The sequence below is a fragment of the Gigantopelta aegis genome, chromosome 15 (assembly GCF_016097555.1).
Source record: "Gigantopelta aegis isolate Gae_Host chromosome 15, Gae_host_genome, whole genome shotgun sequence".
Taxonomy (NCBI): Eukaryota; Metazoa; Mollusca; class Gastropoda; order Neomphalida; family Peltospiridae; genus Gigantopelta; species Gigantopelta aegis.
This window is the reverse complement of record NC_054713.1, coordinates 30,071,919-30,097,775: the sequence shown is the minus strand read 5'-3', so window position 1 is coordinate 30,097,775 and position 25,857 is coordinate 30,071,919. Positions and strand designations below refer to the sequence as shown.

Sequence of the window (25,857 nt, the reverse complement as noted above, 5' to 3'; positions counted from 1 at the left end):
AAAGATATAGATGTGAACACAAATGCATGTATCGTATGTATTTCCTGCGTGAGCATTTTCTCGGAACATTTCTTTCAGTCCTAGACCCAAATATTTCGTGAAAAAGTGAAAAAATATGTCCTCGGGCCGAATTCTCCCAACATGAGTTTTTTAGGAACGCTGGGCCATAAGTGGATGAATAAACAGAGTTTTTATTAAATAACGAATGGGTACCACTCACGGAGAGACCAGTGCACCCTTTTGATATGAGAACCCATTCTGAAGTCAGTATATATGAGGTTAAAACTTCAACACAAGTTAACACTCTAGCGGTGAAAACATTGATATTTGTGTTCTGACATCCATATCCAACAACTCCTCCAAATGAAAGATATAGATGTGAACACAAATGCATGTATCGTATGTATTTCCTGTGTGAGCATTTTCTGGGAACATTTCTTTCAGTCCTAGACCCAAATATTTGGTGAAAAAGTGGGAAAATATGTCTTGGGGCCGAATTCTCCCAACATGAGTTTTTTAGGAATGGTGGGCCATAAGTTGTTGAAAAAAACAGAGTTTTTTTAAATAACGAATGGGTACCACTCACGGAGAGTGCAGTGCACCCTTTTGATATGAGAACCCATTCGGAAGTCAGTATATATGAGGTTAAAACTTCAACACAAATCCACACTCTAGTGGTGAAAACATTGATATTTGTGTTCTGACATCCATATCCAACAACTCCTCCAAATGAAAGATATAGATGTGAACACAAATGCATGTATCGTATGTATTTCCTGCGTGAGCATTTTCTGAGAACATTTCTTTCAGTCCTAGACCCAAATATTTGGTGAAAAACTGGAAAAATATGTCTTGGGGCCGAATTCTTCCAAAATAAGGTTTAGACGAACGATGGGTCATAAGTGGTCGAATAAACACAGTTTTTATTAAATAACGAATGGGTACAACTCACATAGGGTGCCGTGCACCCTTTTGATATGAGAACCCATTTGGAAGTCAGTATATATGAGGTTAAAACCTCAATACAATCCACACTATAGCCGTGAAAACATTGATATTCGTGTTCTGACATCCATATCCAACAACCCCTCGAAATAAAACATGCAGATGTGAACACAAAAGCATGTATCGAATGTATTCCCTCCGTGAGCGACTTCTAGGAACATTTCTTTCAGTCCTTGGCCCAAATATTATGTGAAAAAGTGGAAAAAAATATGTCTTGGGGCCGAATTCTCCCAACATGAGTTTTTGATGAACGGTGGCCCATAAGTGGTCGAATAAACACAGTTTTTATTAAATAACGAATGGCTACCAATCACACAGGGTGCCGTGCACCCTTTTGACATGAGATATATGAGGTTAAAACCTCAATACAAGTCCGCACTATAGCGGTGAAAACATTGATATTTGTGTTCTGACATCCATATCCAACAACTCCTCCAAATAAAAGATGTAGATGTGAACACAAATGCACGTATCGTATGTAGTCCCTGCGTGGGCGAATTCTGGGAACATTTCTTTTAGTCCTAGTCCCAAATATTTGGTGAAAAAGTGGAAAAATATGTCTTGGGGCCGAATTCTCCCAAAATAAGGTTTAGACGAACGATGGGTCATAAGTGGTCGAATAAACACAGTTTTTATTAAATAACGAATGGGTACCACTCACATAGGGTGCCGTGCACCCTTTTGATAGAAGAACCCATTTGGAAGTTGGTATATATGAGGTTAAAAGCTCAATACAAGTCCACACTCTAGCGGTGAAAACATTGATATTTGTGTTCTGACATCCATATCCAACAACCCTCGAAATAAAACATGCAGATGAGAACACAAATGCATGTATCGCATGTATTCCCTCCGTGAGCGACTTCTAGGAATATTTCTTTCAGTCCTTGGCCCAAATATTATGTGAAAAAGTGGAAAAAAATATGTCTTGGGGCCGAATTCTCCCAACATGAGTTTTTGATGAACGGTGGCCCATAAGTGGTCGAATAAACACAGTTTTTATTAAATAACGAATGGCTACCAATCACACAGGGTGCCGTGCACCCTTTTGACATGAGAACCCATGTGGAAGTCAGAATATATGAGGTTAAAACCTCAATACAAGTCCGCACTATAGCGGTGAAAACCTTGATATCTGTGTTCTGACATCCATATCCAACAACTCCTCCAAATAAAAGATGTAGATGTGAACACAAATGCACGTATCGTATGTATTCCCTGCGTAGGCGAATTCTGGGAACATTTCTTTTAGTCCTAGACCCAAATATTTCGTGAAAAAGTGGAAAAATATGTCTTGGGGCCGAATTCTCCCAACATGATTTTTTTAGGAACGGTGGGCCATAAGTGGTTGAATAAACAGAGGTTTTTATTAAATAACGAATGGGTACCACTCATGGAGAGTGCAGTGCACCCTTTTGATATGAGAACCCATTCGGAAGTCAGTATATATGAGGTTAAAAGCTCAATACAAGTCCACAATCTAGCGGTGAAAACATTGATATTTGTGTTCTGACATCCATATCCCACAACCCCTTGAAATAAAACATGCAGATGCGAACACAAATGCATGTATCGCATGTATTCCCTCCGTGAGCGACTTCTACGAAGATTTCTTTCAGTCCTTGGCCCAAATATTATGTGAAAAAGTGGAAAAAAATATGTCTTGGGGCCGAATTCTCCCAACATGAGTTTTTGATGAACGGTGGCCCATAAGTGGTCGAATAAACACAGTTTTTATTAAATAACGAATTGCTACCAATCACACAGGGTGCCGTGCACCCTTTTGACATGAGATATATGAGTTTAAACCTCAATACAAGTCCACACTATACCGGTGAAAACATTGATATTTGTGTTGTGACATCCATATCCAACAACCCCTCGAAATAAAACATGCAGATGTGAACACAAATGCATGTATCGCATGTATTCCCTCCGTGAGCGACTTCTAGGAACATTTCTTTCAGTCCTTGGCCCAAATATTATGTGAAAAAGTGGGAAAATATGTCTTGGGTCCGAATTCTCCCAAAATAAGGTTTAGACGAACGGTGGGTCATAAGTGGTCGAATAAAGAAAGTTTTTATTAAATAACGAATGGGTACAACTCACATAGGGTGCCGTGCACCCTTTTGATATGAGAACCCATTTGGAAGTCAGTATATATGAGGTTAAAACCTCAATACAATCCACACTATAGGGGTGAAAACATTGATATTCGTGTTCTGACATCCATATCCAACAACCCCTCGAAATAAAACATGCAGATGTGAACACAAAAGCATGTATCGCATGTATTCCCTCCGTGAGCGACTTCTTGGAACATTTCTTTCAGTCCTTGGCCCAAATATTATGTGAAAAAGTGGAAAAAAATATGTCTTGGGGCCGAATTCTCCCAACATGAGTTTTTGATGAACGGTGGCCCATAAGTGGTCGAATAAACACAGTTTTTATTAAATAACGAATGGCTACCAATCACACAGGGTGCCATGCACCCTTTTGACATGAGAACCCATGCGGAAGTCAGAATATATGAGGTTAAAACCTCAATACAAGTCCGCACTATAGCGGTGAAAACCTTGATATTTGTGTTCTGACATCCATATCCAACAACTCCTCCAAATAAAAGATGTAGATGTGAACACAAATGCACGTATCGTATGTAGTCCCTGCGTGGGCGAATTCTGGGAACATTTCTTTTAGTCCTAGACCCAAATATTTGGTGAAAAAATGGAAAAATATGTCCTGGGGCCGAATTCTCCCAACATTTCTTTTAGTTTTTTTAGGAAGTGGGTGGGCCATAGTGGTTGAATAAACAGAGTTTTTATTAAATAACGAATGGGTACCACTCACGGAGGGTGCCGTGTACCGTTTTGATATGAGAACCCATTTGGAAGTCGGTATATATGAGGTTAAAAGCTCAATACAAGTCCACAATCTAGCGGTGAAAACATTGATATTTGTGTTCTGACATCCATATCCAACAACCCCTCGAAATAAAACATGCACATACGAACACAAATGCATGTATCGCATGTATTCCCTCCGTGAGCGACTTCTATGTAGATTTCTTTCAGTCCTTGGCCCAAATATTATGTGAAAAAGTGGAAAAAATATGTCTTGGGGCCGAATTCTCCCAACATGAGTTCTTGATGAACGGTGGCCCATAAGTGGTCGAATAAACACAGTTTTTATTAAATAACGAATGGCTAACAATCACACAGGGTGCCGTGCACCCTTTTGACATGAGATATATGAGTTTAAAACCTCAATACAAGTCCGTACTATAGCGGTGAAAATATTGATATTTGTGTTCTGACATCCATATCCAACAACTCCTCCAAATGAAAGATATAGATGTGAACACAAATGCATGTATCGTATGTATTTCCTGCGTGAGCATTTTCTGGGAACATTTCTTTCAGTCCTAGTCCCAAATATTTGGTGAAAAAGTGGAAAAATATGTCTTGGGGCCGAATTCTCCCAAAATAAGGTTTAGACGAACGATGGGTCATAAGTGGTCGAATAAACACAGTTTTTATTAAATAACGAATGGGTACCACTCACATAGGTTGCCGTGCACCCTTTTGATATGAGAACCCATTTGGAAGTTGGTATGTATGAGGTTAAAACCTCAATACAATCCACACTATAGCGGTGAAAACATTGATATTTGTGTTCTGACATCCATATCCAACAACCCCTCGAAATAAAACATGCAGATGTGAACACAAATGCATGTATCGCATGTATTCCCTCCGTGAGCGACTTCTAGGAATATTTCTTTCAGTCCTTGGCCCAAATATTATGTGAAAAAGTGGAAACAAATATGTCTTGTGGCCGAATTCTCCCAACGTGAGTTTCTGATGAACGGTGGCCCATAAGTGGTCGAATAAACACAGTTTTGATTAAATAACGAATGGCTACCAATCACACAGGGTGCCGTGCACACTTTTGACATGAGAACCCATGCTGAAGTCAGAATATATGAGGTTAAAACTTCAACACAAGTCCACACTCTAGCGGTGAAAACATAAATATTTGTGTTCTGACATCCATATTCAACAACTCCTCCAAATGAAAGATAGAGATGTGAGCACAAATGCATGTCTCGTATCTATTTCCTGCGTGAGCATTTTCTGGGAACTGTTCTTTCAGTCCAAGACCCAAATATTTGGTGAAAAAGTGGGAAAATATGTCTTGGGGCCGAATTCTCCCAAAATAAGGTTTAGACGAACGGTGGGTCATAAGTGGTCGAATAAAGAAAGTTTTTATTAAATAACGAATGGGTACAATTCACATAGGGTGCCATGCACCCTTTTGATATGAGAACCCATTTGGAAGTCAGTATATATGAGGTTAAAACCTCAATACAATCCACACTATAGCGGTGAAAACATTGATATTCGTGTTCTGACATCCATATCCAACAACCCCTCGAAATAAAACATGCAGATGTGAACACAAAAGCATGTATCGCATGTATTCCCTCCGTGAGCGACTTCTTGGAACATTTCTTTCAGTCCTTGGCACAAATATTATGTGAAAAAGTGGAAAAAAATATGTCTTGGGGCCGAATTCTCCCAACATGAGTTTTTGATGAACGTTGGCCCATAAGTGGTCGAATAAACACAGTTTTTATTAAATAACGAATGGCTACCAATCACACAGGGTGCCGTGCACCCTTTTGACATGAGAACCCATGCGGAAGTCAGAATATATGAGGTTAAAACCTCAATACAAGTCCGCACTATAGCGGTGAAAACCTTGATATTTGTGTTCTGACATCCATATCCAACAACTCCTCCAAATAAAAGATGTAGATGTGAACACAAATGCACGTATCGTATGTAGTCCCTGCGTGGGCGAATTCTGGGAACATTTCTTTTAGTCCTAGACCCAAATATTTGGTGAAAAAGTGGAAAAATATGTCTTGGGGCCGAATTCTCCCAACATGAATTTTTTTAGGAACGGTGGGCCATAAGTGGTTGAATAAACAGAGTTTTTATTAAATAACGAATGGGTACCACTCACGGAGGGTGCCGTGTACCGTTTTGATATGAGAACCCATTTGGAAGTCGGTATATATGAGGTTAAAAGCTCAATACAACTCCACAATCTTGCGGTGAAAACATTGATATTTGTGTTCTGACATCCATATCCAACAACCCCTCGAAATAAAACATGCAGATACGAACACAAATGCATGTATCGCATGTATTCCCTCCGTGAGCGACTTCTACGTAGATTTCTTTCAGTCCTTGGCCCAAATATTATGTGAAAAAGTGGAAAAAATATGTCTTGGGGCCGAATTCTCCCAACATGAGTTTTTGATGAACGGTGGCCCATAAGTGGTCGAATAAACACAGTTTTTATTAAATAACGAATTGCTACCAATCACACAGGGTGCCGTGCACCCTTTTGACATGAGATATATGAGTTTAAACCTCAATACAATCCACACTATAGCGGTGAAAACATTGATATTTGTGTTCTGACATCCATATCCAACAACCCCTCGAAATAAAACATGCAGATGTGAACACAAATGCATGTATCGCATGTATTCCCTCCGTGAGCGACTTCTAGGAACATTTCTTTCAGTCCTTGGACCAAATATTATGTGAAAAAGTGGAAAAAAATATGTCTTTGGGCCGAATTCTCCCAACATGAGTTTTTGATGAACGGTGGCCCATAAGTGGTCGAATAAACACAGTTTTTATTAAATGACGAATGGCTACCAATCACACAGGGTGCCGTGCACCCTTTTGACATGAGAACCCATACGGAAGTCAGAATATATGAGGTTAAAACCTCAAAACAAGTCCGCACTATAGCGGTGAAAACCTTGAAATGTATTCTGACATCCATATCCAACAACTCCTCCAAATAAAAGATGTAGATGTGAACACAAATGCACGTATCGTGTGCACCCTTTTAAGGTCATTACCTATTCGGAAGTTGTCACGGGCATCCTATAATACCCGTAACTGAATAAAACACGATTATCCAAATATCTCTCCTAACTGTATATCTATAAGATCTCTCTGTATCGGGCAGTCCAATACCCGAGTGGCTCAGCTCTAGGTTTATCAGAGATAAGATCTATATATAAAGTATATAATATAGCACGTTTAGTTCACTAGAAAACACAACAAAACGCAATACTCTTTGGAATCTGTATTAACACTACGCTGACAAATGTACTTGCTGCAGTAGTTAATTAACAACAACAATATAATAACAACCCAGAACTAATCACTTAATTAGTTAATCACTAGGTATCTAGGTTACACAATATTCTAATCACTTCACCGTGATACAACACGCACACGTGTGATAATTGAGAAACGCTGCCAGGGGAACTTAATTAATAAAGGAATTACAACTCTATTCCTAACTGGTTAATTTTAAATTAACCTTTAACTACTCATTCAGTAACCTTGTAATACAGAATTAATACTGGTACATATCACAATAAAGACAATAACCTACAGTTTACCTAGGTCCTCTAGGATGACTGGCTAAGCTTTAATAATTTTAGAACAGTGAAGCCTACAATTTACTTCGTCAGATTACCGGAAACACTGTCTAAATAATATTGGTATAATACAGTATTAAAATATTTAAAGTCACTACAATCACATCAAGGTTATTACAACAGAGCAGAAAAATATATTTATCACGTCCGGACTGAACTTATATATTTCGTTCAGTCGACGGCGTCCATTCCCCAGCAGCCTTCCAAGGTTTCTCGATATATCTAAAACCCTAGTTATTTATTATAAAATCCCAGACTGGTCCGGAGACAGTACGCGTGACCGAATCTTATCATGTGAATTTCCACCACTCGCAGAGTCGATATATTTTCTCAGAATGCTAGACTGGTCGTCACCTAGTTCGCCAGCAATACCCTGGTCATAAACCGCACTACCGGAGATATTACGTAACTACTGGCCACATGGCCTCCACACCTGGTCTGGGTGTGTATTAGGGGGTACGGTCTCGCGGAGTATTACGTAACAAAGTGCCCACCTGTTCTAAGTGCATATTGGGATACAAGACTACCACCGTCGCGCGGGGGTATTACATAACCAAGCTGCACACAGCCCTCTAAAACAATTAACATCACCACAGGCGAAAAAGATAAGAGCATGTTCCGTCACACACCCCCACCTCAAAAAGGATATTTCCTCTACTCTAGGAATAGGGAAATATACTACATTTAAACAAAACAAAGCGTGCGTTAACCGACGCATCCCGGCATATAACACATAGTAATAAGGTGACTACCAGTAATCACACTGAGTCTCTGAGTCCCTGGTATACAATAAAATATATAAAAACAAAACAGAAATCAACAATGTCAACACATTATCATAATGTTCAACTTCGGGACAGGGCATCAGCGATTACATTGGATGTGCCCTTGATATGTTCAATGGTAATTAGGAATTCCTGCAGAAGAAGACTCCATCTCAAAACTCTCTGGTTGGTGGCTTTCATTCTGTGAATGAAGGTAAGCGGATTATGATCAGTAAAGACCACCACTTGATGCAATGCGATTTCACGTAGATCTGAAAATGCTTCAGAGCTTGTACCACGGCCAAAGCTTCCTTCTCTATAGTGGAATAGTTCACCTGGTGTTTATCAAACTTTTTAGAGAAGAAACTTACAGGATGGTCCAGTCCATTTTCGTCTTCTTGGAACAGCACAGCTCCAGCTCCCACGTTACTGGCATCCACAGCCAGCTTGAAAGGCATTCGGTAGCCTGGTGCTGCCATCACGGGAGACGAGGAGAGCATCTGCTTGAGACGGTTTAATGACTTCTCGCATTCATCTGACCACTGGAACTTCGATTCCTTCTTTTTCAGTGTCGCACGTTTTCCAGGTTTTCTCCGATAGGCATGCTGTTGACTCAGTGTAGCGGTGGGTTCCAAGCCCACATCCTGGATTAAGGTATTGGTAACCGTTGGAAAGTCCTGACAAATGGAAACATTGTCTTGTATCAACGTAGTCAACTTTGCTCGCTGGGGGATGTCAAGGTGCTGTAGATAAGAACTCAAGTATGCTAGAATCTGGCTGTTGGTTAACTTGATCTCTGCAGTCTTGACGTCATCACAGGAAATTGAGTGACTCTCAATTTGGACAGGTAACACTGGAACTATCGGCAGTCTGTCAAAATAACATTTTAGCAAATCGATGTGACAATACCTACTTTTCCTAACCCTATCAGGAGTGTTTATCACATACCCTGTCTCATTAACCCGTTTTGCTCTGAGCATAGCTCAGATGCTTCCTAGCTAGTTCGGTCGCCTGCCATAACCTATCTCTAACTCTCCCTACATAAATCAGCAGGTTTTCGGCATTATCCTTGTCTAACCAACTATCTTTTACCAATTTGAGAGGACCTCGGGCTGAATGCCCATAGACCAACTCAAATGGGGTGAATCCTAAGAATTATTGCTTAGCATCCCGTGCTGCAAACAACACGAAAGGAATTGACTGGTCCCAGTCAGTACCATTGTCAAAACAATGGCAGCGGAGCATACTTTTCCTGCTCTGGTGGAAACGTTCTATTGTGCCCTGGCTCTCAGGGTGGAATGCAGCAGAACGAATCTGTCGTATATCTAACATAGACAGTACTTGCTGGATCAACTTGCTCATGAAGTTCGTACCCCGGTCGCTTTGAATTTCCCCTGGTAAACCCGTATACGTGAAGTATTTAAGCAGCGCACTAGCTACAAGAGATGCAGTAACCTTCCTTAAGGGAATCGCCTCTGGAAAACGCGTAGTTAAGCACATAATTGTTAACAAGAATTGGTTGCCTGAACGCGTTTTCGGTAATGGCCCCACAACATCTATCAATACTTTTGAAAAGGCTTCCCCAACTATGGGAACCTTCTGCAGAGGATAGGGAGGAATTAGCTGATTTGGTTTCCCCACAACCTGACACACATGACATGACATACAATGCTTACTGACATCTGCAAACATTTCCTTCCAATAAAACTCTGAGGCAAGTTTACTATGAGTCTTATTCTGCCCTAAGTGGCCAGCAAACACGTCCTCATGTGCTAACAATAACAATGACGGACGGTACTTAGAGGACACCACAATTCTACATCTTGTCATACATTCCTAACTATCAGGCACAACCTTCTCCACACTCTTATTCATTAATACACCCGTGTCCATATAATAACCTGACATCTGATCCTCCATCTCACCCTCAGTTAACAATGTAGTGCGAGCTGCCAACAAACTTGGATCAGCCCCCTGCTCTAGGATTAACTCTTGTCTATTACAAGGTAAGTCCCCTCTATCAAACACAACTGGTTCATTTCCCCTCTGCGGGAGATCAACAGGTTCCACCACATTTAGTTCCTCAGTTGACTTATCTACCATTTTACTGATAACTCATCCACTCCAATTTCATGGCTCACACACGTATCAGACAAATCACAAATATCCTCTGGGTCTCGTGTTACCCTTCTGGCCATAGCTCTAGTCATTACACACGCAGGATATCTAGTCTCATCAACCTCACACTCTTCTATGGGTAAAGGGCTGTCTTCAATTAACAATTGGTCACATTGCGGCTGACAACACTGACTAGTCAAATCGTTACCCAACAAAACTCCTATGTTTTCAAAAGGCAAGTCCTTCACAACACCCATAATGACTGGTCCCGTCACAAACTTCGAACACAAGAAAACGTTATGTAGCCGGGCAGCTATATTTTCTCCAGTAACCGAGGTTAAGGCCAAACTACGTCCTGTATCTGAATTCTCTATACCAGCTAAACAATCTGACGTAATAAGTGACTGGCTACACCCTGTATCTCGATAGACTGATATTGCCTTAGGACACAACTCTTGTTTGACATCACAAACCATACCAGTGGACACATACGGGTTTACTTTCTCTGCCATAGGACTAACCATTAACTCTCTAGCTAACGGAGCTGACCTCACTAAACCGACCACTTGCGCATTATCGCGTTTCCTTTTAAAACAGTCCCCGACAAGATGGTTATCCTTTTTACAGTAACTGCAATGTGGACGAAAAGTTCGTGTATTGGCTGATATTGCAGGCTTATCCTTACTTTGCCCACCAGGTGCATTCCTTGCCTGACTAGCTGACCAACTAGAAGACTCTCCCCGATAGTTACTTTCCCGGGAAAAACCTGGCTGAAATTTCTTCTTATCCCCCTGTTGTAAAGAGCTACCCTGTACTGCCTGAGCTTTGTGTATTGACATGTAATCATCTGCCACTATGCCTGCCTCCTCTATTTTTTTGATATCACGATCCTCTAAATGAATACGTAAGCTAACCGGTAATCCATTTTTAAGGTCCTGTAAGATCAACAACACCCGTAAATCGGTATATGACTCTACCTGATGAGAAACCACCCATTTATCAAACATCCCTGCCTTCTTAGCCACTAACTCACTATAAGACTGACCCTGCGTTTTTCTCAACTTGCTATACCGTAAACGATAATCCTCAGGTCGTAACTCATAAGCCCTCAACACTGCAGACTTAACTAGGTCATACTGACTTGCCCGCTCATCACTCATTGAATTATAAGCTACGCTAGCCTTCCCCTTAAACTTAGACACGGCTAACAATGTCCACTTAGACTGAGGCCAATTTAGCTGCTTGGCGGCCCATTCAAAAAGTTGGAAGAATATATCTACCTCCTGGTCGTCAAATACAGGCACTGATCTATAAGCCTCCGACATGTTAAACCCATTTCCTGCTTCTCGTCTAACTTCTTCAGTATTCAATTTTAACTCATGTTCCACTTTTAATTTTGCTAACTGGAATTCTCTATCCCTCTGTTCTCTTTCTCTCTCTCTCTCTCTCTCTCTCTCTCTCTCTCTCTCTCTCTCTCTCTCTCTCTCTCTCTCTCTCTCTCTCTCTCTCTCTCTCTCTCTCTCTCTCTCCCTCTCTTCTCTTTCTCTCTCTCTATCCCTCTCTCTCTATTTCTATCTTCTTTCTCTCTATTCCTCTCTTCTCTTTCTCTCTCTATATCCCTCTCTTCTCTTCTCTTCTCTCTCTCTCTCTCTCTCTCTCTCTCTCTGTCTCTCTCTCTCTCTCTCTATCTACTGCACGTTCTTCTCTTTCGTACTCGCTTTTTAAAAGCTAACTGTTGTTCCACACTTAACTCATTTATCTCTATCTCGGGAACAATCTCACTGTCTTCCATAACAGGCCTATCACCAAAAACTTCCTGGATAATAATTGTCTTTATATCACCTAATGTTTTAGCTGATGTTAAATCAATTTCTCGCTCACTCGCGATTTCAACTAATTCGGCCTTACGTGCTTGCTTAATCTCCACTACACTGAGCGTAGGCCTATCCAGCAAATTCTTATCCATGTTTAGGTATGATGCACTTATTATAATTTTTTTCTAGTGAACAACGTTGCTACTTCTAGTTAATTTGTAAAATTAATTTATAAAGCCCCCATTTACAAACAATACTTTTTAAATATGCATGTCCCGTTTCAGATCCGGGACAAGCACCCCAATTTTTACTCCTGTCACGGGGATCCTATAATACCCGTAACTGAATAAAACACGATTATCCAAATATCTCTCCTAACTGTATATCTATTAGATCTCTCTGTATCGGGCAGTCCAATACCCGAGTGGCTCGGCTCTAGGTATATCAGAGATAAGATCTATATATAAAGTATATAATATAGCACGTTTAGTTCACTAGAAAACACAACAAAACACAATACTCTTTGGAATCTGTATTAACACTACGCTGACAAATGAACTTGCCGCAGTAGTTAATTAACAACAACAATATAATAACAACCCAGAACTAATCACTTAATTAGTTAATCACTAGGTGTCTAGTTTACATAATATTCTAATCACTTCACCGTGATACAACACGCACACATGTGATAATTGAGAAACGCTGCCAGGGGAACTTAATTAATAAAGGAATTACAACTCTATTCCTAACTGGTTAATTTTAAATTAACCTTTAACTACTCATTCAGTAACCTTGTAATACAGAATTAATACTGGTACATATCACAATAAAGACAATAACCTACAGTTTACCTAGGTCCTCTAGGATGACTGGCTAAGCTTTAATAATTTTAGAACAGTGAATCCTACAATTTAATTCGTCAGATTACCGGAAACACTGTCTAAATAATGTTGGTATAATACAGTATTAAAATATTTAAAGTCATTACAATCACATCAAGGTTATTACAACAGAGCAGAAAAATATATTTACCACGTCCGGACTGAGCTTATATATTTCGTTCAGTGGACGACGTCCATTCCCCAGCAGCCTTCCAAGGTTTCTCGATATATCTAAAATCCTAGCTATTTATTATAAAATCCCAGACTGGTCCGGAGACAGTACGCGTGACCGAATCTTATCATGTGAATTTCCACCACTCCCAGAGTCGATATATTTTCTTAGAAGGCTAGACTGGTCGTCGCCTAGTTCGCCAGCAATACCCTGGTCATAAACCGCAGTACCGGATATATTACGTAACTACTGGCCACATGGCCTCCACATCTGGTCTGGGTGTGTAATAGGGGGTACGGTCGCGCGGTGGTATTACGTAACAAAGTGCCCATCTGGTCTAAGTGCATATTGGGATACAAGACTACCACCGTCGCGCGGGGGTATTATGTAACCAAGCTGCACACAGCCCTCTAAAACAATTAACATCGCCACAGGCGAAAAAGATAAGAGCATGTGCCGTCACAGAAGTCATTATACATGAGGTTAAAACCTTAATACAAATCCGCACTCTAGCGGTGAAAACATGGATATTTGTGTTCTGACACCCATATCCAACAACTCCTCCAAATAAAACATGTAGATGTGAACACAAATACATGTATCGTATTTATTTCCTGCATAGACGAATTCTGGGAACATTTCTTTTAGTTCTTGACCCAAATATTTGGGGGGAAAGTGGAAAAATATGTCCTGGGTCCGAATTCTCCCAAAATAAGTTTTAGACGAACGGTGGGCCATAAGTGGTCGAATAAACACAGTTTTAATTAAATAATGAAACGGTACCACTCACACAGGGTGCCGTACACCCTTTTAAGATGATAACCCATTCGGACATCAGTATATATGAGGTTAAAACATCGATATCCAACAACTCCTCCAAATAAAAGATATAGATGTGAACACAAATGCATGTATAGTATGTATTCCCTACGTGGGCGAATTCTAGGAACATTTATTGTGGTCTTTGACCCAAATATTTGGTGAAAAAGTGGTAAAATATGTCTTGGGGCTGAATTGTCCCAAAATGAGTTTGGGCCATAAGTGGACGAATAAACAGTTTTTTATTACATAACGAATGGGTACTACTCACACATGGTGCCGTGCACCCTTTTGACATGAGAACCTATTCGGAAGTCAGTATATATGAGGTTAAAACCTCAATACAAGTCTGCAGTCTAGCGGTGAAAACATTGATATTTGTGTTCTGACATCCATATCCAACAACACCTCCAAATAAAAGATGTAGATGTGAACACAAATGAATGTATCGTATGTATTCCCTGCGTGGGCGAATTCTTGGAATATTTCTTTTAGTCCTTGACACAAATATTTGGTGAAAAAGTGGAAAAATATGTCCTGGGGCCGAATTCTCCCAAAATAAGTTTTAGACGAACGGTGGGCCATAAGTGGTCGAATAAACAGTTTTAATTAAATAATGAATGGGTACCACTCACACACGGCGCCGTGCACCCTTTTAAGATAATACCCATTCGGAAGTCATTATATATGAGGTTAAAAACTCAATACAAATCGGCACTATAGTGGTGAAAACATTGATATTTGTGTTCTGACATCGATATCCAACTCCTCCTCCAAATAAAAGATGTAGATGTGAACACAAATGCATGTATCGTATGTATTCCCTGAGTGGGCGAATTCTAGGAACATTTCTTTTTGTCCTTGACCCAAATATTTGGTGAAAAAGTGGAAAAACATGTCTTGTGGCCGAATTCTCCCAAAATACGTTTTAGACGAACGGTGGGCCATAAGTGGTTTTATTAAATAACGAATGGGTACCACTGACACAAGGTGCCGTGCACCCTTTTGATATGAGAACCCATTGGGAAGTCAGTATATATGAGGTTAAAACCTCAATACAAGTCCGCACTCTAGCGGTGAAAACATTGATATTTGTGTTTTGACATCCATATCCAATAACTCCTCCAAATAAAAGATGTAGATGTAGCAAAGGATCTTTTATATACACCATCCTACAGGCAGGATAGCACATACCACGGCCTTTAGTATACTATTCGTGACTTGCAGTGGCTGGATCAAGAAATAGATCAATGGACCCACCTACGGAGATCGATCCTAGACCGACCGCACATTAGGCGAGTGCTTTACCACTACTGTACTAGGCTACGTCCCGCCCCCTACTCACTTAAATAGACTCACCCTTGTTGGCTTCCATTGTAAGATGTTGCCGACTAACAGACATTTGGTGATGAAAATTATATATTAAATACATTTTCTAGTTTAGAACATCAGTGTGTGTATACACAAGATGTTTGTTGTTGCCTTAATGCATGTAGTGGCCCAAACCAGATTTTACATCACAATAATTTCGTACGTACGAAATAAAAAACATATTACAAAGTACAATGCAAATTGAGTGCTACAAACACTATTATATGACCTCAAACACCTTGGATATACAGACACTAGTACTGTTAGTGTGTCTGGCTGTCTGTCTATCCGTCCATCTGTCCCATAAGTATAATTTTCCGGACCGTTTTTCCGCATTTTGTGTATAGCTTTGTCATGTACAGTTTACAAGTGGACTTTCATTCCCATTTACCCAAGTTTGATGGTTATGGTCCTTCACTTTAGGAGATACGAAAATCTGTTTTTCGGACTGTATTTTTGGAATTCTGAAATGTTGTGTATATCTTTATCATTTACTGCTACAGATCAAGTTTGATTTTCATGGCAATTAACCCATTGTTGACAGTTATGGTCCTTGAACGTAGGAGATAAGAAAATTTGTTGGGACATACATTGCCTTGAAGTAGCAATATTCTCATAATTATTATTCTGGTTAATTTCTTTGAAAATTATGTCCTAAATACTTGTATAAGACGGTCGGGCACATTTTAATCATAACAGAACTGTAGCTAAACAACATTAAATTGCCTAGAAAACGCATTTATATTTTTAAATTTTCCCGGATTACTTCCAAAAATCGGATCATTTGCCTTCGGGAAACGCAAACTATCCTTTAAAAAATATTGGGACCCACCCCTCTTATAGCATCCCGGATTCGCACCTAACATATTTACCATTTATACGAATCTTACTACCCCATTGATCGCCTCCGCCAAACCTGTCCCATACCTCTATACATCGAACCTGGAAAGTACACCACGACTGGTATATCAAAGAATGTGCTATCCTGTCTGTGGGATGGTACATATATAAGATCCATTCCTACAAATGAACAAAACAATGTAGCGTGTTTCTAAGAATTACCATTGTTTGACATCCAATAGCCGATAATTAATAAATAAATGTGTTCTAGTCGTGTCATTAAACGAAACAAACTATAACGTATAAGCACCTAACATATTTACCATGTATACAGCCTCATACTGGTTGCACTATACCAATTAATTTCCGGCTGGGTCGAAGTTCGAGGTGCACCGAACTTTTGATAGAGAAGTTAACACCACAAGTCCTGTGATTGGTTATAAATGTGAGTGTGTTGGTTGTAAAAAAAATTAGTTTCATCTGGGCTAAAAATGTATGCAATTTTATTTGATGTAGTACCACCGTGTCAAGTAGCCTTGTATGGGGTACCTGTAAAAAAAAGTACTAAAATTTTGTGCGAAACTAGGGGTGTTGCAGAAACATCTGGTTATACCGAAAATGAGCCATGAAAGGTACCATTTTCTGCAGTTAATACTTTGAGGTAGGGGTTGTAGTACTGATATTTATGGGTCACAGTTTGGTTGATATATTGCATATAGTGTTTTTAAACACAAACGTTAACATGGTCGCCTATGGGATTTGAATTGGTATAGTCCAACCTACTACCCCATTTGTATAGGCAAACAAATCCCAGTATCTGCATACATCGAACCTGGAATGTATACCACTAGAGCACATAGATTAATTTATGTCAAACATTTCGTATATCTCATACATCGAACGTGGAAAGTACAACACTAGAGCACAGTGATTATTTTATGTCAAACACTTGGTAATCCAGACTCCGTGATATGTGCTGTCCTGTCTGTGGTATGGTACATATAAAAGACCCCTAACTAGAAAAAAAAATGTAGCGGGTTCCCTTTCTAAGACTATATGTCAAAATAACCATTGTTTGACATCCATCAGCCAATGATTAATAAATCAACGTGCTCTAGTGTTGTCGTTAAACAAAACAAACTACAACGTAGACTTCAGACGATACCCTGACGATTGTTTCTATTACCAGCAAGGAATCTTCTATAGGCACTTTACCACAAACAAGACACGGCCTTTGATATACCAGTCGTGGGTCCACCAGTTGGAAAGAGAAAAAACACACGGAAAAGGGTCCACCAAGGAGATTCCATTCTACAACCAAAGCCTCTAAGGCAAGCGGTCTATCGACTGAGCTAAACAGTTTGTTTTGCTAAACGATACCACTAGAGCATATTGATTCATCAATCATCGGCTACTGGATGTCAAAATGTTTTACATATCGTCTAGAAGAAACCCGCTACATTTCCCGCTATATATATATATATATATATTCACCCCACATACAGGATAGCACAAACCACGGTCTTTGATATACCAATCGTGGTGCACTGGCTGGAACGACCAATAGACCAATGAGCCCACCTACGAGGTGAATGCTTTACCACTGGGCTACATCCAGCTATCTAAGAGTTAAAAACGGTTGTTTAACGACACCACTAGAGCACATTGATTTATTAATCATCGGCAATTGGTTAATATTTTCATATGCTTACCATTTGTGACACCCAATAGCCGATGTGTATTTTTGTGCTGGGATGTCGTTAAACATTCATTCATCGGCAATTGGATGTCAAACATTTGGTAATTTTGACATGTACTCTTAAAGATGAAACCCTGTTACATTAGTAGCAAGAGACCTTTTATATGCACCATCCCACAGACAGGATAGCACATACCACGATCTATGATTTACCAGTCGTGGTGCAATGGCTGGAACAAGAAATATACCAATGGGCCCAACAACAAGGATCGATCCTAGACCAACTGCGTATCAGGCGAACGCTTTAACACTTGGCAACCCGCTGCTGTCATGTCATGGGTTACTCTTTTAAATTAGAAGCAAGGGGTCTTTTATATGCACCATCTTTGACAGAATATTACATCCCACGGCCGTTGTTACACAACTTGTGGAGCACTAGCTGAAATGGGGAATGGATGAACCGTTGGGGTTTTAAAATGTAACATAGACGAGCGCTTTATCACTGGGCTACATCCCATCGCTTTTTGTGCCTTTAGGAGTTTGAACAAGTGTGTATATTTAAAACAAACGAAACATAATATAATTATAACACAATTCAAGTTTATTGATAAAACATGTTAAACACACATTAAATTTTAATAATTAAAACAAAACCAATGTCAGTACAAGTAATGGCTGTTTACCATTTGTGCAGTTTTTGGCACAGGAGTGCACTCGGGGGACACATAATAAATAAATAAATAAAATAATACAATAAATAAATAAATAATAATTAAAACAAAACCAATATCAGTGTAAGTAAAGGCTGTTTACCATTTGTGCAGATTAAATAAATAAATAAATAAATAATAATTTTAAATAAATAAATGAATAATAAGTAAATAAATAAATAAATAAAATAATAATCATAAATAAATTATATGGTTAACAACAGCAGTTTTCATACGAGCCGCGTTGTTAAAATAAGTCCACTTCTCGCACACGGGAAATCAGTATAATACAAGTTAAAGTGGTTCCCTTGTAATTATTTCACGACACGAGCGACAAAAATATACTAACCGATCAGACAAGTTTTACCTTTTAAAATGAAGACTGTTGTTATGGTCGCATCTGGTTAGGTCTCACTACACAGATGTCATCTGCCATTGAAACCCATGTTAAATTGCCCAACTAAATACTAATATTTTTTAACATTTTAGACCTCCAAGACGGCAGCCTCCGCCAGTACGTATTTTCTTATACTGAATCCATGCAGGTCCCCGAGAACTTAAAATATGAATAACCCATTTAGTGGCTACACACAAACATTTTGAGGTATGGTCTTGTTACACAGATGTCATCTACCATTGAAACCCATGTTAAATTGTCCAACTTCAAATGAAGATTACCAATAGAAAGGGTTCTCGTTGACAAAAACAAAAACATTTTAAACTAAATAGAGCACTTTTACACTAAACATGTCACTCTAATACTGACACTATTTTCTCTAAAAATGGCACTTTTACACATAAAATGGCACTTTTACACTAAAAATTTACACTTTTACATCAAACATGACACTTTTACTCTAATACTGCTACTTTTTTCTCTAAAAATTACACTTTTACACAACAAATTGCACTTTTACACTAAACATGCCACTTTTACTCTAATACTGGCACTTTTTTCCTCTAAAAATGGCACTTTTACATTAAAAAGGGCACTTTTACTATAAAAAAAACAAACCCACACTTTTAATCCAAAAAGAGCAATTTTACATTAAACAGGGCACTTTGACACTAAAAATTGCACTTTGACACTAAAAAGGGCACTTTTAATCTGAAAAAAGAGCACTTTTATACTAAACAGCTAGGGCACTTTGACACTAAAAGTGGCATTTCTATACTAAAAAGAGCACTTTTACACTAAATAGGGCACTTTTACTCTACATAGGACACTTTCACACTAAAAATGGCACTTTAACACTAAAAAAATTTAGAGCACTTTTACACTAAACAGGGGACTTTAACACTAAATAGGGTACTTTTACTCTAACAATGACACTTTTACACTAAACAATTTTAGAGCACTTTCACACTAAACAGGGGACTTTGACACTAAATAGGGCTCTTTTACTCTACACAAGGCACCTTTACTCTACACAAGGCACCTTTACTCTAACAATGACACTTTTACACTAAACATGACACTTTTACACTAAAAATGGCACTTTTACACTACATGTACAAATGACACTTTTACATTATCAACATGATACTTTTACAGTAAAAAATGGCACTTTTACACTAAAAATTATACTAAATATGACACTTTTACTCTAATACTGGCACTTTTACATTAAAAAGGACACTTTTACTATAAAAAAAACAACACACACTTTTACTCTAAAAAGAACAATTTTACACTAAAAAGAGTACTTTTACACTAGAGGGCACTTTTACACTAAAACTGACACTTCTATACTAAAAAGAGAACTTTTACACTAAATAGGGCACTTTTAGTCTAAAAATGGTACTCTTACACTAAAAATAGCATGTTTATACTAAAAAGAGCACTTTTACTCTAAAAATGGCACTTTTACACTAAAAAGAGCACTTTTACACTAAAAAGGGCACTTCTATACTAAAAAGGGCACTTTTACTCTAAAAATGGCTCTTTAAATGTAAACATGCAGGGCACTTTTACTCTAAAAAGGGCATCTTTAATCTAAAAAGGGCATTTATTCATTTCATCAGGTGGGGTGAGAGTTGTTGTGTTGTACCGTTCTACCCACTAGATATGGCCCCATTTCACATTACACTATTGTAGGATAACGGTGTCTACAATGTTGTTTCTGAAACAAAATGTCACAAAACCATTTATAATGTCGTCGTGGACGCCTTATTACGAAAAGAACGTATTCAAGACTGTAGATATATACAGCATCTTTTAGTGAACAGGGACACGAAAGCATGCCATAATTATAGGATATTAAACATGAGCAAAGTTTCCAGGTGAATTCGTATCAAGGAAGGAAATGTTTTATTTAACGACGCACTCAACACATTTTATTCACGGATATATGGCGTCAGACATATGGTTAAGCACCACACAGATATTAAGACAGGAAACCCGCTGTTGCCACTTCATGGGCTACTCTTTCCGATTAATAGCAAGGGATCTTTTATATGCACCATCCCACAGACAGGATAGCACATACCACAGCCTTTGTTACACCAGTTGTGGAGCACTGGCTGGAACAAGAAATAGCCCAATGGGACCACCGACGGGGATTGATCCTAGACCAACTGCGCATCAAGCAAATGCTTTACCACTGGGCTACATCCCGCCCCTAGTTAATATCAGGTTCCCACGGAAAATATATTATAAAAAAAAATATTTAAAAAAATTTGCTTGAAGCAGGAGGTCAGGCCCCAAAACTAGGCTACCTCTTCTGTACATGCCCCTGAGATAAGTGTTACTACCAATTCGTCCACAAATTTTCGAACGCATGGGTTCTATTCATACCCAACTGCATGATTAAAATAAAATAAAAATAATAATAAAAAAAGAAAGAAAAACAGAAAGAAAATATAAATGTTTTACACCTAAAAAAACAATGGAATCTGACGGCTCACCACTGATTCTTATGGCTATGTCTACATAAAGAGTTAATTACTCATGTTGCTTTGGAATAAAGTAGTACACTGACTTCAGTTTGTAAAACTTTTTTAAAGCTGGTGGTTTATCATTGACAGCGGGAGAAGAAAATGCTCCACTTCATTCGGTTCGTAAATTATGAATCGAAGATCTGTCGACCCAAAGTCGCTCCGACTTCTTGTTGTTCTCACAGAGTCAGTACAAGTATTGGGCCTGTTAGTATTGTTTTCATAATGCTTGTTTTGTTATTCTTCGTTCTCGCCCTTCTTGTTTTCTTAATGCTTTTCTTCACGTCACATACTTCCGTTTCTTTCATTTTGATCTCCCTTGTCATCATATTTATAGTGTCCATGATGGTTTTGTCTGTTTCCATTTGGTTCATTTTAACATTGTTTGTTTTCGTATTGTTTTTCTCCTCATCATTTCTTCCGGTACATTTCATATGTTTTGTTTCCATTGTTTCGTTGTTCTTTAGTCTCTTCTTCCTTGCTTTCTTGACGTTTTTGTTCACTTTACATGTGTTCGTATTTTTCATTTTGATATTCCTTGTTTTCGTCCTCACCATGTTGGTAAAGCTTTTTTTCATATGGCACATTTTTGTTTTCGTATTGTTTTTGCGGGTTTTCCATCTCATTTTTTGTTGTACATTTCATATTCTTTGTTTCCTCACTGTTCGATTTAAGTTTGCCATCTCATCCTTGACGTTCAACTTCTTTCTTTTGTTCTCGCTTCTTCTCGTATTCTTAATTTTTGGATTTTTCAAGCATACGATATTTGTTGTGATCTTCATCTTTGCACTATTTTTCTTGTCCGTTTTGTGTTTTATTAATGTGTCGTCCCATATCGCTTTTCTCATTTGCTTTCGTGTATTTTACGAATGAATTGCTTTGCACCATTCTACTGAGACATCGCGATACGTCCTTCTGTTTTCTACCACGACCACTGACATGAATATTGGCTGAATGTTGTTGACAAAATCTTCTCTGTAAAATAAAATCGACAGAAAGTCTGTACACACAGGTAATGTTTTGAAAACAATAAGTATGAATGAATGAATGAATGAATGAATGAATGTTTAATACATCTGCTATTGGGGTCAAAATACTAAAAAATAATGTATATTTTTAAAAATTATAATAATAATCTTGAACAAAATAATATTGCTACACCTCCAATTAAATTTTATAATATTTTACTATTTTATCGTCTCAACTTTTTGTAAATTATTTATTATTTCTCCCCACACACCCACCACCCCACCCCTTTAAAAAAATTAAAATAGTTTATATTTTTGCATCATCTGGATAGCCACCCCTCTTCTAGATACCATGCCCATCCTGCCCCTCATCTTCTGGAAACCTAACCCTCTCCTAGACACGACTCTCCTTCGGGATACACACACCTCTATTTATAGACACCTCACCCATCCCGCAATTCTCCCTCTATGGACACTACGCCCACCTCGCCCCTCTCCCTCCAGACCCATCACCAACATCGACCCTCTCCCTCCTCCAGACCCACCACCAACCTCGACTCTCTCCCTCCAGACCCACCACCAATCTCGCCAATCTCCCTACAGACCCACCGCCAACCTCGCCACTCTCCCTTCAGACCCACCGCCAACCTCACCATTCTCCCTCCAGACCCATTACCAACCTCGACCCTCTCCCTCCAGACCCCCTGCCCACCTTGAAAACCCTCTCCCCGGACACGCGGAACTTTCTTTGGCCACTACAATGATTGAATTTGCAAAAATCGAAAATGTTTAAGCATTATATAAAGTACACAGTAAAAAAAGTTGCAATAGTCGAAAATATACTGATGGAAAGAAATAAAGAAATATGTGGAATTGTAAACAAAATTTAATTTACAGCTAGCATAGTAATGTCTGTATTTCACCGGCCTCGGTGGTGTCGTGGTTAAGCCATCCGACATAAGGTACGTAGGTACAGGGTTCGCGGCCCGGTACCGGCTCCCACCCAAAGCGAGTTGTCACGACAACTACACCCTCTTCTCTCTCACTAACCAACTAACCCACTTTCCTGGACAGACAGCCCAGATAGCTGAGATGTGTGCCCAGGACATCGTGTTTGAACCTTAATTGTTACATGGTTAAATTCTAACACTGTGGTTGTGGGTTTTGATTCCAATCACTATTTACTGTTATGCTATATGTGATCCCTTCCCTTATGGAAATAACTTATACAAATATAAGTGAAGTATACTTGACTTATAAACTACTTATAAGTGGCGTATAAGTTACCTATATATTGGTATAAGTGAAGTATCAGTGTGTATAAGTGAAAAAATTGGTTAACTGATACTTCATTGATACTCCACATGCATGTATATTACACTTATAAGTGACTTATCAGTAGTATAAGTGAACTGGAGTTGGATATTTTTCTTGTTCACATATAGATATATATACTACTGCTGCTAAATAATAATATAATTATATTAATTTCAATTAAATAATAAAATAAACAATCTTTAAAAAATAAAGTAAATGAAAATTGTTTAAAAAAAAAAAATTATAATAATTATTGTTATTATTATAATACAGACACACACATATATATGGCAGTTGCTGTCGTTCCAGCCATGCTGTATTTATGCTGTAGTCTCACACCCACCCACCACCTTTTTTTTTTTTACCAGATTGTGTGAAGATAGGCACCAAAACCAAATTAGAATGAATTGATATTACTATAATAGATTGTGCCCCCTCCCTCCCTTTCGGATATCATCACCTTTTTTTTTAATCTGAATTTTCACACACTTAATAATAAAAATGTGTTTTGTTTTTTTAAATCACAAGGAAGAAAAATAAAGTAAGTTGGTGTATCACTGCCATCTCTGGTCATCACAAATCCAATTATAGAAACTATCACAATTTACTGTTATGCTATATGTGATCCCTTATTTCTGTCCATCAGTTTAATATTATTTTACACAGTCTCAAAAGCTACCATCATATTCGTAGGCCACAATATTAAGAAGAACTGAAGTGCAAACCACAAGGAAAATCTGAGGCCTGTGTATGTATTTGTAACACAAATTTCCATCCCTACTATATAAATGATACAAAGTCCGGCACTCACAAATTTTGTGCGATTTTGACCCGTAACTTCCACAACTTCCGTGTTCAACAAAATGTGTTTGGGTATCATGACGATTATTTAATTTGATTACAGAAAAAATAAGTCGCGAACAAAAATGTGTAAGTATGCAACATGTCCTACTTTGGTATTTTAAGTCTTCCTCCACACAGGGTTTTGGCAGATAATCAAGTATTTCATCCATAAAACCCCCAAACAAACAAAATAATTGATAAATGGGAAAAACAAAATAACGAGTGCCGGATACCGTATTTGTCGAAGCATAGCGTGCACTACTAAATACTTGTATTTAATCCTAGCGAGAACAAAATAGATTGGGTACGTCATCTTTAATTTTATTTTAATTATTTTTGTTTTATTATTTATTTATTTTCATTATCTCTCTTTTTTTTCTTTTTTTTTTTACTACATTCACACCTGCGTGTTCAGATAAACTAATAATAATAATAATAATAATAACAATGTGGAAAACATTAGTGATTTCCATTATTTATGCACTCACAACATATACAGCACAAGATAGCCAAGACGTCGATGGCCTGCCTCTGCTGCCAGCAACTGGATATCGGTGTTGTGGCACCCAGTGGTGTCGCTGACAGCGAGAAAGTCACGTGCCGACCTGCAATTAGCAACCACTAACCTTAATCACTACATGTAGACATAGAGAATAATAAACTGGACACGATGTATCTTACAACATTAGATACTTTCGGAAACCACGAGTTGTAGGATCAATCCTCTCCAGCGGGCATGAGTACATTAATCTATTTCTTACACACCCATAAAGACCTAGAAATAGTACACGACACACCATCATCCCAAGTTATTCCTACATGTGAGGTTTGATGGTCCTGTGTGCATCTGTATGCAAGATATGGTCGGGACAAGAAAAAGTAAACAGACGGATGGACAGACAACGCCATACCATAAAAGTCATTTTAATATCAGGGGTGGGAATTGGTGAACTGTAAAAAAGAGGAAATCTAGATGGGTCCCGGAAATTCTTCAAATCCCAGGTTAAAATCTGTGCCATCTGACACATTTTGGAGGAAAGGACAATTAAAATGCGAGG

At 38.6% G+C, this 25,857-nt stretch overlaps 1 protein-coding gene across 4 annotated transcripts in view; it reads right to left on the bottom strand.

The window, feature by feature from the left end:
• Positions 1 to 25,857, bottom strand: part of LOC121389947 — a 113,710-nt gene that overhangs the window by 36,648 nt on the left and 51,205 nt on the right. The gene's annotated exons all lie outside the window — the stretch shown is intronic.